The following is a 16,587-nucleotide window of genomic DNA, read 5'->3' on the forward strand; positions in this document are numbered from 1 at the left end:
TAGTGCAGGCACCCCCAACCGTCAGCCCTCGAGACGTTTTGGACTACAATTCCCATCATCCCTGACCACTGGTCCTGTTCACTAGGGATCATGGGAGTTGTAGGCCAAAACATCTGGAAGGCCGCAGGTTGAGGATGCCTGGTGTAGTGTAACAAAATGGCAGCCGGGGGAGGCATGGCAAAACACAAAATGGCTGTCACATCTAAAGAGATAGGACCTCAAAATAGGATGACCATGCCCCTCTCCCCAATTAGCTATGTCATTAATGGATGAAAGATACCTACATCAGCTGCCAACATGGTTACTCAAAGAGAGAAGTATTTTATATCTATCCTGTGTTAAGAATGAATGGGAGGGTGGTTGTCCTATCCCTGCGTCCAATGAAAGGTGGGCATTTTTAAGGTGATCCGTGGAGGAGAGACTGAACCGTGCAAACAGGCCCAGAGTAGGAAGAGCAAAATGGCTCTCGTCCATTGTGAATTTTTGAGGAGATATTTACTGAGATCTTTTGCAAGGTGCCATAAGGGGGCCTTGGCAGTCACACACATATGAGCCTCACACTACTGACCCCTGTAGCATTTGAAAAGACTCTTAAAAGCGAAAATCAACACATAATCAGGAATGCAATTGCATAAATGTAAATAATTATTGATTTTATGTCCAGCCTATGTCAAAGAATGTGAGCAGACTGGGGAGCAGGGAGGCAGTTGAATTTTCCTCTTCATGTTGCTCAAAGGCTGAAAGATAAAGGATGCCTCTGTATAAGCACAGTGGTCTGAAAATAACTATTTGAAAGGCGTGCATTTACAATGCCAGCACCCTTAATATCAGCAGCCATCTTCAATATTCTTGTTATGAGGGGCTTTTATATATGGGGGTGCTTGTGGCAGAGAAGGAAACAAAAGTGTTTGTTTGCTTCTTGCTAATGTTCTTGAAGGTTTGCTGAATTACAAAAAAAAACCTTGTTATTTTTTCCTTTGTTCATCACAAATCAATACTATCTACAAACACAGAACAAGGTTGCTTTTAGCTGTCTGTATTTGCCCAGTTTATGGGTTGCTGAGTTGTCCTAACGTTGCAGCGATCTGGAGCCATCTGGGGGTGGGGTCACTCACAGGAAAGCCTTGCACTGTAGTGAGAGATTTCGTCAGTAAAAAAAACAACCTGAGGAATTTTCTTTTTATGGAAGCTTATGAGCGGAGTTAAGCAATTATGACATATAAGCACAGAATCATCCAGCCTTAACAAAGAATACCTTAATGATTTCATTACTTTTCTCATCTGAGTGGTTATTGTAATTCTGATTAGGGAGGTTGAGGATGAGCATGGTTACAACTAATAAAAGCAAAGTCTGCTCACATGCCATGAACATCATCAGACTCTCACAGTAAAATTTCATTTCTGAGCATTTTTTAAAAAAATGAATTGTAACAACGAAGATGGGCTATTTCCCATTTAGTCTGCAAAGTGCCTTTTTGTTCTGCTTAGCACATGGTGATAAATGTCTTAAGACATTATTAAAGGAGTAAATAGAAATGGGTGTTCTGTAAAATAGCACAGCAGATGAATGACAGACTTTAAAAATAAAACAATAAGTTTCAACACAATATGTTTAAAAATTTCCTGGTGTGTTTTTAATCCGGCCATAGCAATACTCTGCTCTTACATTTTTAGTAGACATAGTGCAAAACTGTAAATCTCTTTGTTGGAAGCATCTCAAAAATAGAGTGAAGAGCTTGGTTTTTCTCATTTTTGATGGATTCACCAATAGATGGGGGATATAAACAGCTTTTGGAAAATGCTTTAGCTCTAAAATGCATTGCAATTGTGTGGTTTATATTTTTTTCCTGGTAAGTATCTGGTGTAGCTGAGACCTAGTCTAAGCAAGTTGCAGAATAAGGTGGAAGAGTGCTGAGGTGGTTGAATAGACTGTATCATTTCATGACAGGATGAAATCATATTTGTTGAATGCTTCTTCATGTTAAAAATACTCTGCAGTCAGAAAGCTGGCACAGCAGGGGCAGAGCTTGAATAGGACTCGTCTACATGTGCTTTTTGTTTTTGAACTTGAATCATGGCAGATGGAGAAGCATTATCAAATCCCCCTGCAATTAGATGTGTCACAGTCCATCTCAATATTGTATTGTCTCATTCTGTGGCAAGTGTAGTCCAGACCAGACCTGAGATCTATCAGTCTAAGGCAAAAGTACAGGACACAACTAGGGCTGCTGTGACTTCTAAGCAGGTGTAGGTCTTCTTGGCACTGAGCCTAGTACAGTGGTACCTCGGGTTACAGACACTTCAGGTTACAGACGCTTCAGGTTACAGACTCTGCTAACCCAGAAATTGTACCTTGGGTTAAGAACTTTGCTTCAGGATGAGAACAGAAATCGTGCTGTGGCGGCGCAGCAGCAGCAGGAGGCCCCATTAACTAAAGTGCTACCTCAGGTTAAGAACAGTTTCAGGTTAAGAACAGACCTCCAGAATGAATTAAGTTCTTAACCCGAGGTACCACTGTACCACAGTCTGTGTCATCAAGACACAGGAAGCTGCATTCTACCAAGTCAGACAATTGGTTCCTCCGGTTCAGTTTTGTCAACAGTAACTGCCGACAGCTTTCCCAAGTTACGCACACAGTCCCTTTTGGGTGTTGTGTATGCATCACAGAAGTTCAGTCAAGCGGATAGGTGCTTCACAGGAAACAACTGTGTAGCAGAGGTGGCTTTTACTTGGCAAACACACACACTGTACACACTATATACAGTTGCTACAAGGACACTGCACTCACTGAGCCCAGAGAGGGTTCCAGTTTACAAAGTCCCTGCCAAGATAACGTCCACACAGCAAGTGCAAATTCCAGTTGCTAACAAAGTCTGGCAACTGCAAGAATTCTCCAAGTTCCGAAGTCTTGCAAGTTGTCCAACTTCCCTCAGAGGAGCTTTTCACCAAGTCTTCCATGTGTTTGCAGGAGCATCCCAACAGTCTCCACACCTCCAACAGATTCTCCTGTGCTCCTCAATAATGAATGCTGTAACATGAGCCTTTATCTACCCAGTGCTACATACTAATTTGCCCAGCAACTCAGAGAAGAGAGTCGCAAGATGTCTTCAGCTGTAAGGGGAAGAATTAACCCTTTCCCACTTTTCTTAACAGTCCATCCCAGCCCTACCTAGATTGAACCTGGGACCTTCTGCATGCAAGGCAGATTCTCTAACTCTGACCTACACCCCTTCCCAGTGTTAGCTCATCATCACTTTGTCATCATTCAGAAACCTTAGTTCCTGGATTTAAAAATGTGTGTTGGTGTTTTCTGGTGTTACTTTTCAATTGCATGTTTGTAAAGGTGTTACCTCTGCAAGGTTACAGAGGAAATAAATGATTCCCGCCACTCAACTAGGTCATGCTAGTTCAACAGCATAGAGGACCCTTCTGTAAATTAGGACTTGTTTTTCTGGAGCTGAAACGTATTTCACATGACCCTAGGCACCTTCTGCCACTCTTTCTCTCTTCCCCTCCCCTGCAACATCAAAATGATTTGTGGCCTTCTTCCATTTCAAGGGCGTAATTAAGAATGCTAATTTAAGTGGATGTAATTCTTGATGATAAAGAGCAGCGGTAGAAGAATGCAATGCGTTTTAAATAACTTTTGTCTCATCTATAAATAAAAGCAATTTACAATTTTGGCAAATACTTAAAGGATGAAGTCTCTCTCTTAGCAGGATGTATAATTATACATGGATAATCCTTCAGGTTCAGTGAAGGAAAAGAACCTAAAAACACTTTTCTCCACAGAAGGCAATAACAAATGGTTTTGACAAAGGATTGAACTGGACGTTGTCCCAGGGCTATTAGTTTCTCCCCCCTACATCATACATTAATATCCTCTAAAAGTAAGTCATAGTCCTCGTTAATGCCTCCTATGAATTATTAGGACTTTCATCCTTTAGTTTGGTTGCAAGGTTCTTGATTAATGGCTAGCCTGCCTTTAAACAGATAACATGTTTTATTTTGATTGCTAGCTGATAACCTAATACAATTGCTGATCCATAATTTTGCTTTTAATGACTGTGCAACCTCTGGTACTGTATAAAAGGTAATTGGCATCTGCAAAGTGAATTCAAAAGTTTCCAAGTGCCTCTTGCATCAACTTAAATTCGCTCAAAAACCCTGGATGACCCCGTTCAGTGGTTTCATGTTAGATGTTAAAGAGCATCGGGGATAAAATAAATTCCTGTGGCATCCCATACTGAAGGCTCCACAGGGCCAAATAATCCACCCCCAGCACTACCCATGGGAGACAGTCATCCAAATAGGATCAAAACCACTGCAAAGTGGTGCCATCCACTCTTAACTCAGACAGTCGCTCCAGAAGAATACCATGGTTGGTGGCGTCGAAAGTCACTGAGAGATCAAGGCGAATTAACAGAGGCACATTCCCCCTGTCTTCTGACCGAGGTTATTGTACAAGGGTGATCAAATCAGCTTCCGTGCCAAAACTAGATCGTGATTTTAAGAGGTGTTATGGAAACAACAATATTGTCCACATTGACTGGTAGCTTTCCAGTGTTTCAGGTGTTAGCGTATACAATGGTACCTCAGGTCACAGATGCTTCAGGTTACAGACTCTGCTGACCTAGAAATAGTACCTCAGGTTAAGAACTTTGCTTCAAGATGAGAACAGAAATTGCACGGTGGCAGCGGGAGGCCCCATTAGCTAAAGTGGTACCTCAGGTTAAGAACAGTTTCAGGTTAAGAACGGACCTCCAGAACGAATTAAGTTCTTAACCTGAGGTACCACTGTATAGAGTTTATACGCAGCAGCAGAAATTTGGTTCAACAAATGCATGCTTGGAACACACCTCTATCTGAACGGTATTTAGACTGAGATGGGGGAAAATATTAAAGCTTATATACTCTCCAACATTCCTCAGCTGAAAATCGGGACATTTCTCGCTCCCCCCTCACTGAGCCTCCTTGACCCACCCCCCATTTTTGCTCTGCCCTGCACCTCACAAGCATTTCCACCGCCACTACACCAATGGGACACAGCACACTCTCTTGAGAAAACCCCTTAATCCCGATTTTATTTTATTTTATTCTCAGGTAGATTAGCAAAAAGAAAAGCACACCAGTAAATGAATTTTAGAAAGGGGCAAGATTAGAAACAGATGCACAAAGCATTTAAAAAAGAACAAACAAACCAAGGCTCCTTTTGCTCTGCTCCCTCTTTCTCCCCACCCCCAGGGCATCCCTGCCCTCTGCCTGCACCTCAGAGCATCATGTGAGGCTGGGCCTTGGCAGCTGCCGCCTCTCCTCCTTCTTGCCTGCTCTCCAGCCTCTCCAAGCTGCCCAAGGAAGGAGGCTGGCAGCAGCGGCCATGGAGAAGCCATGGAGGGGCAATGGGCTGCTCCCTTGTTGCCACTGCCCAGGACAAGGGCTGCCTCACCCAGTGCCGGATTTTCATATAAGTTAAACAAGCTATAGCTTAGGGCCCCACTCTTTTGGGAAACATTTACAAAATATAAGATTAAAAAAACCAAATAAAATAAAACCTACATACAGCAACAGTGCTTTGTGTTGTGTAGGCTCCTATGATGTAAGTAATGGGCCCTGCCTGCTAGCCTGCTCCCTAAAATATCACTAGTAATTATTTCACTACAGTGGTACCTCAGGTTAAGAACTTAATTCATTCTGGAGGTCCATTCTTAACCTGAAACTGTTCTTAACCTGAAGCACGCTTTCACTAATGGGGCCTTCTGCTGCCGCCACACAATTTCTGTTCTCATCCTGAAGCAAAGTTCTTAACCTGAGGTACTATTTCTGGGTTAGCGGAGTCTGTAACCTGAAGCATCTGTAACCTGAAGCATCTGTAACCCGAGGTACCACTGTATTAATATACTTCTTCTTAATTGTATTTCACTATTAATATACTTCTTCTTAACTGTATTTCAGTTCAACAATTACTTTGATAAGATACATATTTTGTTATGTGCAAATGGCTTTAGATACCTATTAGGTCCATAAATTACCATATAGCATATATTCAACACACACACACACACACACACACACACACACACACAAACACCCCCCCAAACAGCGACAATTTGTTGTTGACAAAGTACAGCTGGGCATATAAAGGGCCCCATTACCTTCAGTAGCTTAGGGCCTCATCAAATCCAGCCCTGGCCTCACCCTCCCCAAGCCTGGCAACAGTGACACTGGCGGCGAATATAGGGACATTCCAAGATCAAATCAGAAGCTTTCGTAACTCTGGGACTGTCCCTGGAAAATAGGGGCACTTGGAGGCTATGACTTGTGTTTATGTTCATTTTTGATAGGAAAGAGTTCTAAACTCCTCACTCACTTTCTAGCTGGAGAAACAAAGAAGCCATGCTGCCCCTTTGTTCTCAGAATATTTATACCCACTGGTAAACAAACCCATAGAGGATCCATGCATTTTAAAACTCTGTAAGAATCTATGCACACAATCATTTTACCATATATTAACTGTGTGGCTAAATTTTTTTTCTGTCTTTACACCTCTGTGCAATGATGCAGATGACCAAGCTGCTCTCAAGTGACAGCTCACCCTGGGATAGTTCTCTCTTTGGTATGGCTCAGAGTTGGTGGCCATCACTTCAGGAGGCAGCAGTAAAATCCACAACTTGCTTATGTGTTGCTGAATGAAGAAGAATGTCCCCTTGTTCATTCTGAATGTACTGTCCATGATTTTTTATTTAGAGGCCTTAAATTCTAGTTTTATATGAGAAGCAGAAACTTTTCTAACACTCTCTCAACACTATTCATAATTTCACGTCCCCCTTTGCACCCCCCCTTTAAGCAGAAAGCTCTAAACGGAGAATGATTATGCAAGAGGACAGAGAAATGTTGAAGTTTTCCTGAATCACTTCCATTTTTTATCACCATTATTTTCTCCGCTAAGAAAAACGTTTGAAACATGCCATATATAATCACTAGGAGATGCTTCAGCTGAAAAAGCTCATTAAGGAAGGACACATAATTCTGGTTTTAATAACCTCACAGAAGCATGAGCAGATGCAAGTTTAAATTGATTTTTAAAAATTGTTGGAGAAATTCTAAGATTTGTTGCATAAAGAGGTACATTTGTTAGAACATCCCTGCATTGAGTGATGCACTAAGCTAGATGTATAAACTTTGATGTTAGGCCTGCATTGCAGGCAGGTATAGGGTTGCCATGTGTCTGGAATTTTCCAGACATAGCTGGATTTGGCACTCGTCAGTAGTGTCGGTTTTGGCGAATTTCCTAAAAAAATAGCTCAGAATTTCTTCTTTTGAGATTTTGCACTTTGACCTTTGAAAGGTTCTCACTATGTTCAGTTAATAATGCAAATAATAATTTTATTATTTATACCCCACCCATCTGCCTGGGTTTCCCCAGCCATTCTGGGCAGCTTAACAGCATATCTAAAAACATAATAAAAACATCAAGCATTAAAAACCTCCTGAAAAATGGCTTAATCCATAGTGATTATTATTGCATCAACATTTATTTTGTTTGTTTGTTTTGAATGTTTGTATCCCGCTTTATAAATCTGAGAGGATCTCAAAGCCGCTTGCAAAAGAAATGATCACAATGAAAAGAATATCCAATAAATGTCCCTTTGTTGACGTGGTTACTCAACTGGCATTTTCTTCTGTCAAGCTTTGCCTTCTTTGGTATCATAGAATTGAAGAGTTGGAAAGGATCACCAAGGCTAATCTTGTCCAAACCCTGTAATGCAGGAATCTCAACTAAAGCGTCCATGACAGAAGGCCACCCAACCTCTGCTTAAAAGCCTCCAAGGAAGGAGAGTCTACCACTTCCCAAGGGAGTCCATTCCACTGTTGAACAGCACTTACTGTCAGAAAGTTCTTCCTGATGTTTAGTCGCAATCTCCTTTCTTGTAAGTTGAATCCATTGGTTTGGGTCCTAACCTCTAGAGCAGGAGAAAAGAAGCTTGCTCCATTTCCCATGCAACAGCCATTTGGATATTTCAAATGGCTATCATCTCTCCTCTCAGTCTTCTCTTTCCCAGGCTAAACATACCCAACTCCCTCAACCGTCCCTCACAAGACTTGGTTTCAAGACCCTTTCGTGTTGTCCTCTGAGGTGAATGAGGAGAGCTGAGCAGATGGGGATCTCACTCAACCCACGATGGAAGCCACATTTCTGTTGCCAGTGGTCAAGCAACAGCTTGCACTGAAGTCCTCTTAAGCAAGGTAGTGTAGTTGTTAGAACAATAGTATATTTCATTTATATCTCGACTTTTCATGTATAAGCTCATGGAAGCATACATCCCCACCCACCATTTTCTCTTCACAGCTGTGTGAAGTTAGGCTGAGAGAGGATGGCTGTCACAATTAACTTTGTGTTTAAGTTGAGATTTGAATCCAGGCCTCCTCAGCTGGGTTCAATGTGACTCTTGAGATGTTGAAACAAAATAAAAAAATTCCTTCCAGTAACACCTTAGAGACCACCTAAATTTGTTATTGGTATGAGCTTTCATGTATCTGAAGAGGGGTGCATGCACACGAAAGCTCATACCAGTAACAAACTTAGTTGGTCTCTAAGGTGCTACTGGAAGGAATTTTTTTATTTTGCTTCGACTACGGAAGACCAACATGGGTACCTACCTGTATCTTGAGATGTTATTGGTCTCCAGGTCCCATCAACCCCTGCCAGGATGGCCAATGGTTAAGGAAAAGGTGAGTTACAGTCCATAGGCAGTTGGAGGACCACAAATTCCTCTTTCCTGCTCTAAATGCTATACCATACTGACCCTCAATAATGAGCATTTATTATTTTGGGATAATTTAATTTTAAACTATTCCTCCTAAGAAAAATAAGAATATAGATAAACAAATCTTGATTATTTATGAGACCACCTCGCAGCCATTACCAAAAGAAGAAGAAGAAGAAGAGTTTGGATTTGATACCCCGCCTTTCACTCCCCTTCAGGAGTCTCAAAACGGCTAACTTTCTTCTTTCCCTTCCTCCCCCACAACAAACACTCTGTGAGGTGAGTGGGGCGGAGAGACTTCAAAGAAGTGTGACTGGCCCAAGGTCACCCAGCAGCTGCATGTGGAGGAGCGGAGACGCGAACCCGGTTCCCCAGATTACGAGACTACCGCTCTTAACCACTACACCATACTGGTTCTCAAAACCCAGCCAATCCCATCCCTTCCTAGTAACTTGGATGCTAAGATTTCTTATTCACGGTATTTCAGTTATAATTGCATAGTTCTCTGTGTATGTGGAATTTGCACCTATTTGTGCAAGCAGGAATGGCAACAAGCACATTTCTTGTGATGTGTTGTTAGGCCCTTAGATAATTAGGACTACATCCAGATGCCAGCTGCATGCAGACTAAATCGGCATGTGCTCTAGAATCTTCCTGCTGAGGAAGAACAGTTTGGATAATCCAAATTTAAGGCATCAGTAGCCACCACGTCAACAACTCAAATGAATTTGCAGCAATGTTGTAGTGAGCAGGATGTAATGGTTCATGAGATAAATGAGCAAAGTCTTGCTGTTGATAATTAAGATAAGGTGGCACATTCATTACAGGAAACAGCAGTTAACAAATTTGTGGTGATGAATAACTTGCTACTGGGGAAAATAAATGTCCCAGTTTGGGGTTTATCATTTTTGTTTTGACAATTTATTAAACAAAACATGGTCCCTTTGCGTGCGAGAACTGCTGTGTTCAGGTGTCACCAACTATTTCATTGCACCAAAATATTTTTGCTAAAACTATTAAAGTATATCCATTTTTAAAATTTGGCTCATCTTAAAATTCAGCTGTTGTTTTTCATTTTCTCATTATTGTATGGCCTAGTTCCCTGGGCTTTGGGGCTATTTTCTTTTTCACCTGCTGGATTGCAGTTTCTGTTTAATACCTTAGCTATCTCTTTTGCCCTCCTCTTAACTTTTTTTTTTAAAAAAGCTGTGCTGCTGGTCAGATTGAAAAACCATCTCCAATTGTAACTGAAATCAACCAGGAAATGGCTTTATTTTACTTTAAACTGCAAGTGAAACCAAGCAGGACTGCATCATTTTATAAGAAAATGGCACTTCTCTGTGGGCTTGTTTGCCACACCGATACCATATCTCGGTGACTTTCATTTGTATTTGCCTCAAGAATATTACTTTGAGGTACAGTGGTGCCCCGCAAGACGAATGCCTCGCAAGACGGAAAACCCGCTAGACGAAAGGGTTTTCCGTTTTTGAGTTGCTTCGCAGGACGAATTTCCCTATGGGCTTGCTTCGCAAGACGAAAATGTCTTGCGAGTCTTGAGATTTTTTTTCCGCTCCCCTCCCCCTTTATCTAAGCCGCTAAGCCTTTAATAGCCTTTTAGCAGCTAATCCGCTAATCCGATAAACCTTTAATAGCCGCTAAACCGCTAATAGCGCTAATCCGCTAAGCCGCTAATAGGGTTGCTTCGCAAGACGAAAAAACCACTAGACGAAGACACTCGCGGAACGGATTAATTTCGTCTTGCGAGGCACCACTGTATAGCATATAGTTCCATAGTGGTTTCTAATGCTCCTTCAGACAGAAAAGAAGCTGTTGCAAAAAGATTATTAAAGTCCCGATTCTATACGTAGGAAAAGGAATTGAGAGTGAAGGCCCTTTAAACAAATCTACCTCGAGTATGGAGAATTGTATCCTCCAGATGTTGTTTGACTCAAACTCCCATCAGCTCCAACTCTTCCACATCCCTTCTGATGACTAATTAATGGACTTTCCCCCTTTACAGATTGTTTGGTGCTGCATTTATTTTTTTTAATGACCAATGTGAGAGGCCACTTGCTGTTTTACAGTTTAGCTTAGTTATATTTGGGGTGAAAAATCTCAGATCTGGATGTTCTAGCGCAGGCCTTCCATCACGTCTGTAGTCTGAGGACAACCATGCATCTTTATGCTGTATAGTAATAGAGGTCAGATGTGGGTGGCGCTGTGGTCTAAACTATTGAGCCTCTTCGGCTTGCCGATCGGAAGGTCGGCAGTTCAAATCCACGTAACGGTGGTGGGCTCCTGTTGCTCTGTCCCAGCTTCTGCCCACCTAGCAGTTCGAAAGCACGCCAGTGCAAGTAGATAAATAGGTACTGCTGTGTCAGGAAGGTAAACAGCATTTCCATGCGCTCTGGCACTTTTCACGGTGTTCAGTTGTGCCACAAGCAGTTTAGTCATACTGGCCACTTGACCCGGAAAAGCTGTCTGTGGACAAACACCAGCTCCCTCGACCTGTAAAGCGAGATGAGCGCTGCACCCCATAGTTGCCTTTGACTGGACTTAACCATCCAAGGATCCTTTACCTTTTACCTTTAGATGTGAGCCAAAATTTCCCGTAAGCTTTATTTTAGCCCTTTGCAGGCGTGAGAGAGAAAAAGCCCCTGAGAATTGCTGGCAGATTTCTCTGAACTTTTTTGGGGTGGTGGTGTACTTTTTATTATTTTTATTTTATTCTTATTTTTAGCTTAGTTTATCTTGCTTATATTTTACTCAACAAGATAGTCAAAGGTTTGTTTTATTTTTCCTTTGCTTTTACACTTTTCCCTACAGCCTCTTGGCTGAATTTACTTCTGGGACCAGAATGTACTTTTTAAAAAAATACAAAAGCAAAAAGAGGTCAGGGGAATCTCCTTAACCACCTGAAATTTAGGTGTTGTTGTTGTTTAGTCGTTTAGTCGTGTCCGACTCTTCGTGACCCCATGGACCAGAGCACGCCAGGCACTCCTTTGTCCATGGAGTTTTCTTGGCTGGAGTAGCTTGCCGGTTCCTGCTCCAGGTGGATCACGTTTGGTCAAAACTCTCCACTATGACCTGTCCATCTTGGGTGCCCTGCACAGCATAGCTCATAGCTTCTCTGAGTTATTCAAGCCCCTTTGGAACGGCGAAGGGGGAAATGTAGGTAGCCTACCCAAAACTATAAGGGAATTCACACAGTCACTCTGAAAGCAGCCACAATTCCTTGCCCACTTTGGTTGCAGATGAATGGCTCACTGGAAATGTAGCAATGGAGATACCTGCTTGATTATTTTACCTTCTGTAACATCTTATTTCCCCTTATCCGGCATAGGCGGGGTTTTTTAACATGTACATTGTGAGTGACCAGATACTGTGTTTTTACTTGTTTTCTTGGGGTTTACTTTGGAAACAATGAAATAATGAGGGAGAAAGTGGGATTTTGGCCTGGCCTAATTAAAAATGGCTCATAAACCACACTTGACTGACCTTCATATCAGAAGTGAACTCACTTCAAGTGTCTGCTCATGACTACAGAATCATAACCACATCGTTGTTAATGTTATGGATAGAGCTATAGTTCCCAGATTTTTTAAAAAAACAAACAAACAATGCCTATTCTCAGGGAACTTTATGGGACACGGAGCCTAGGACTTGTTATCACTGTTAGGCCGAATTGCTGTGATAAAAATGAACGTATTGCCAAGGATGCTGTTTTTGTTCCAAACACTGCAAATCTTGGACAAAATGGACTGTTTCAAGAAGTGGCAGAGAGATATCTCCAGATTCGTCTGGCAGGGCAAGAAGCCTCGAATAAAATTTAAGATATTAACTGATGCTAAAGAAAGAGGTGGATCTGCCCTGCCAGACCTTAAATTTTATTATGAATCAGCCGCTTTTTGCTGGCTGAGAGAGTGGCTGCTTCTTGAAAACACTGATGTGCTGGACTTAGAAGGTTTTAACAATGTATTTGGTTGGCATGCATATTTGTGGTATGACAAGGTTAAAGCACATAAAGCGTTTAAAAACCATATTGTTAGAAAAGCATTGTTTAATGTCTGGATAAGATATAAGGACTTGTTAGAAAATAAAACCCCAAGATGGTTGTCACCAATGGAAGCGAAGGCTCAGAAAAAACTCAATATGGAGGCCAAATGGCCGAAATATTGGGAAATTTTGGAACAAGAGGGAGACAGAATAAAACTGCATAGCTTTGAAAAATTAAAAATCAAAGTGCGAGATTGGCTCCATTATTATCAAATAATGGAGGCATATAATTTGGATAAAAAACTTGGCTTCCAGGTGGAAAAATCAAAATTGGACACAGAATTGTTAGACCCCAAAATTAAGGATTTATCAAGAATGTATACCTTGCTGTTGAAATGGAACACTCAGGATGAAACGGTGAAATCAGCTATGATTAAATGGGCACAAGATGTTGGACACAACATCATGATGGCTGACTGGGAACAGTTATGGACCACAGGTATGAAGTTTACAGCATGTAATGCCTTAAGAGAGAATTTAATGAAAATGATTTATAGGTGGTACGTGACACCAGTCAAGCTTGCAAAAATTTACCGTCTGCCTGATAATAAATGTTGGAAATGTAATGAGACTGAAGGTACATTCTTTCACCTTTGGTGGACGTGCCCAAGGATTAAGACATTCTGGGAGATGATCTATAATGAAATGAAAAAGGTATTTAAATATACCTTCCTGAAGAAACCAGAGGCCTTTCTCCTGGGCATGGTCGGCCAATTGGTGATGAAGAAGGATAGAACTTTCTTTATGTATGCTACAACAGCAGCAAGAATACTTATCACAAAGTATTGGAAGACACAAGATTTACCCACCCGGGAAGAATGGCAGATGAAGCTGATGGACTACATGGAACTGGCGGAAATGACTGGCAGAATCCGAGACCAGGGAGAAGAGTCGGTGGAAGAAGATTGGAAAAAATTTAAAGACTATTTACAGAAACACTGTAAAATTAATGAATGTTAGAAGGATGCTGGAATGAAGTTATATGGCTTTAGCAGAAATGTTATAAAGAATTAAGTAAAAATAGACTGTTAATGGGCTAAAGGGGGAAAAAACAAGGTTAGATTGTGTTAAGATAAATTATAGGACAAAAACTGAGAATGATGGAAAGGATTTGCTGAAATAGCTAACTGAACTAGAATACAAAAAAGGGAGGTGTGAGGAGGTCGTTGAAACAAGTAAATGAATGACAAGATATGGAAATATTGGATGTGTTTTTAATTGATTCTGTTTTTGTTCTTGTTTTTGTTTTGTTAAGATAAGTGGTGTTTTTTGTTTTTTATGTATTGTATGTTATTGTTTTGCTTTGTTTAACTCTTTTTTTCTTTTTGTAACTTTTAAACTCCTAATAAACATTACTTTTTTTAAAAAAAGGACTTGCTGATCAGAAGGTCGGCGGTTCGAATCCCCGTGACGGGGTGAGCTCCCGTTGCTCGGCCCCTGCTCCTGCCCACCTAGCAGTTCAAAAGCACATCAAAGTGCAAGTAGATAAATAGGTACCGCTCCGGCGGGAAGGTAAACGGCGTTTCCGTGTGCTGCTCTGGTTCGCCAGAAGCGGCTTAGTCATGCTGGCCACATGACCCGGAAGCTGTACGCAGGCTCCCTCGGCCAATAAAGCGAGATGAGTGCCACAACCCCAGAGTCGGCCACGACTGAACCTAATGGTCAGGGGTCCCTTCACCTTTACCTTTACCAACTCTCAGCCCCCTTAACAAACTACAGATCCCAGTATTCCTTGTGGGGTGCAGTGACAGTTTAAAGTGGTATTAAGTATGGTGTTTGGTTACTTTATTTGCAGGAATGACTTGTCAGCGTGTTTAAAGGATGCACGGCTCTTTCGCTCAACTACCAAAGCATTGCCTCTATTTTTTGCTCCACCTACAAAAGGATTGGACTAGCAAACCCACCGGGTCATCACTTTTTTTATTAGCCGGGAAAACAATGAACATGTCTTATATGAAATGCTTGAAGAATGGTTGGTCCGCTCAATCTTTCCCTGTAATGTGCTAACACCCTGTAGCTGTGTATTATGACTGCAAATCTAAAATTTAATAGAGTAGCTCTGTGCCACAAGGTTACCACAGGCTGATGGATGGTTGTGCACGAGACTGCTTGTAGCCACTAATATTTAAAGTGAGAGGGGAAAGAGTTAGGGGGGGAAAGGGGGAGGGGAAGAGCTGGCGCCTTGTATTCTTAATATTTTATTTGATTTTTTTTTAAGCAGTAATAAGGCCAGCATGATAAATTAGTGGCTGAGTGGTTTATTCAATGATTTATAACTGAATCCATCTTTTCCTGCAGAGAAATAAGAGCAAACTAAAGAAGATTACAGTTCTGGTTTGCATATAAATATGAAATGCCCACATTGGCTAGGTGAGATGATATGTCAACAAGTGACTGACTGAATTGAGAACTGCTCAGTCAATATCTGTTAATGTCAGCTAGGAATAATCACAGCAAGGGTCAAAGAATGAGAGAAACTTCCTAGTTCTGAGGTGTGTGAGAGAGAGATTATTTGAAAAGGAGCTAATTAGAAAGAAACAAGGTTATAATGGGAGCTGAGTAAGGAAACAGATGTAAATATACTCCTTAGGTTCTCTCAGTGGGCTGATCTGTTTTTCATGGCACCAGCTAATCCCTTTCTTGCCTTTTTTAAACCTTTCGTTCCTGTGGAAACTCAGATTTCCTTCCAAGTCCGAGGAAGCCTTCCTCTCCTGGTCATCACCCTGTCCCCCAAAAAAATTTGCTCTGGAGGATTGAGAGATTTAGCATTTTGAATTTTGCATGGAAGATGTATCACAAATATAACTATACCTATTTGTAGGTATTTTGATATACCTACATATATGCCTGACCGTATCTGCTCCATAACAGGAAGACCTTTGTATCTGAATGGTCTCAACTTAATTATGAGAAAGGGGGAAAATTATTTATCACATTTATATGCTCACCTACTAACAGCATTCACTGTGTGGCCCAAGGTATCGAAAATATTAAAATACAAAAATCAACCAGAAAACAATAATAGAGTAGGGCTATACAAAGTTTTCAAATATTAAAAACTTTGATCTTTAAAAGCCTGGAAAAACAAAAATAGACACAAAAAACAGACACCAGGTGAGCCACTCTGAGGAGGATAATTTGCAGCTGGGGTTGCTGTCCTTAGAAGCCATTCACCATCAGGGACAGACAAGTCTGTCAACTTCTTTAGTCTTCATAATTTCTCTTTTTCTTCCAGTCCTAAATTAGGTTTTCCATATTTCTGCAGCAATTTGCAATTATTATTTTTTAAGAAAAAGAAAATCCTCGTGAATATCCATCTGCATTTTAGTGTGAATCTCTCCTACTGTTATGCAGTTCTGACACATGCACACATCTTTCCAAACAATTTCCCCTAACACAATGCATCCTTGTATGCTATTCCATGAATACATGCATGTATATGCACACTTTACCCGAATATTTGCATTTTTATGCCTCTTGCTTGCCTGGAGAATTGCATTGCGCAATTCAGAAAACTGAGAATTTGGAAGGGCAGTTGTGGGTTTTGTGTACAGTGGTACATCTGGTTGCGAATGGGATCTGTTCCGGAGGCCTGTTCGCAACATGAAAAGAGCACAACCTGCAGTGGCGCATCTGCGCACGCGCGGGTTGCGATTTGGCGCTTCTGCGCATGCGCGTGACGTCATTTTGCACTTCTGCGCATGCGCGAGCGGCAAAACCCGGAAGTAACCCTTTCCGGTACTTCCAGGTCACCCCAGGACATAAC

Source organism: Podarcis pityusensis (genome assembly GCF_964106645.2).
Source record: "Podarcis pityusensis genome assembly, chromosome: 3".
Taxonomy (NCBI): domain Eukaryota; kingdom Metazoa; phylum Chordata; class Lepidosauria; order Squamata; family Lacertidae; genus Podarcis; species Podarcis pityusensis.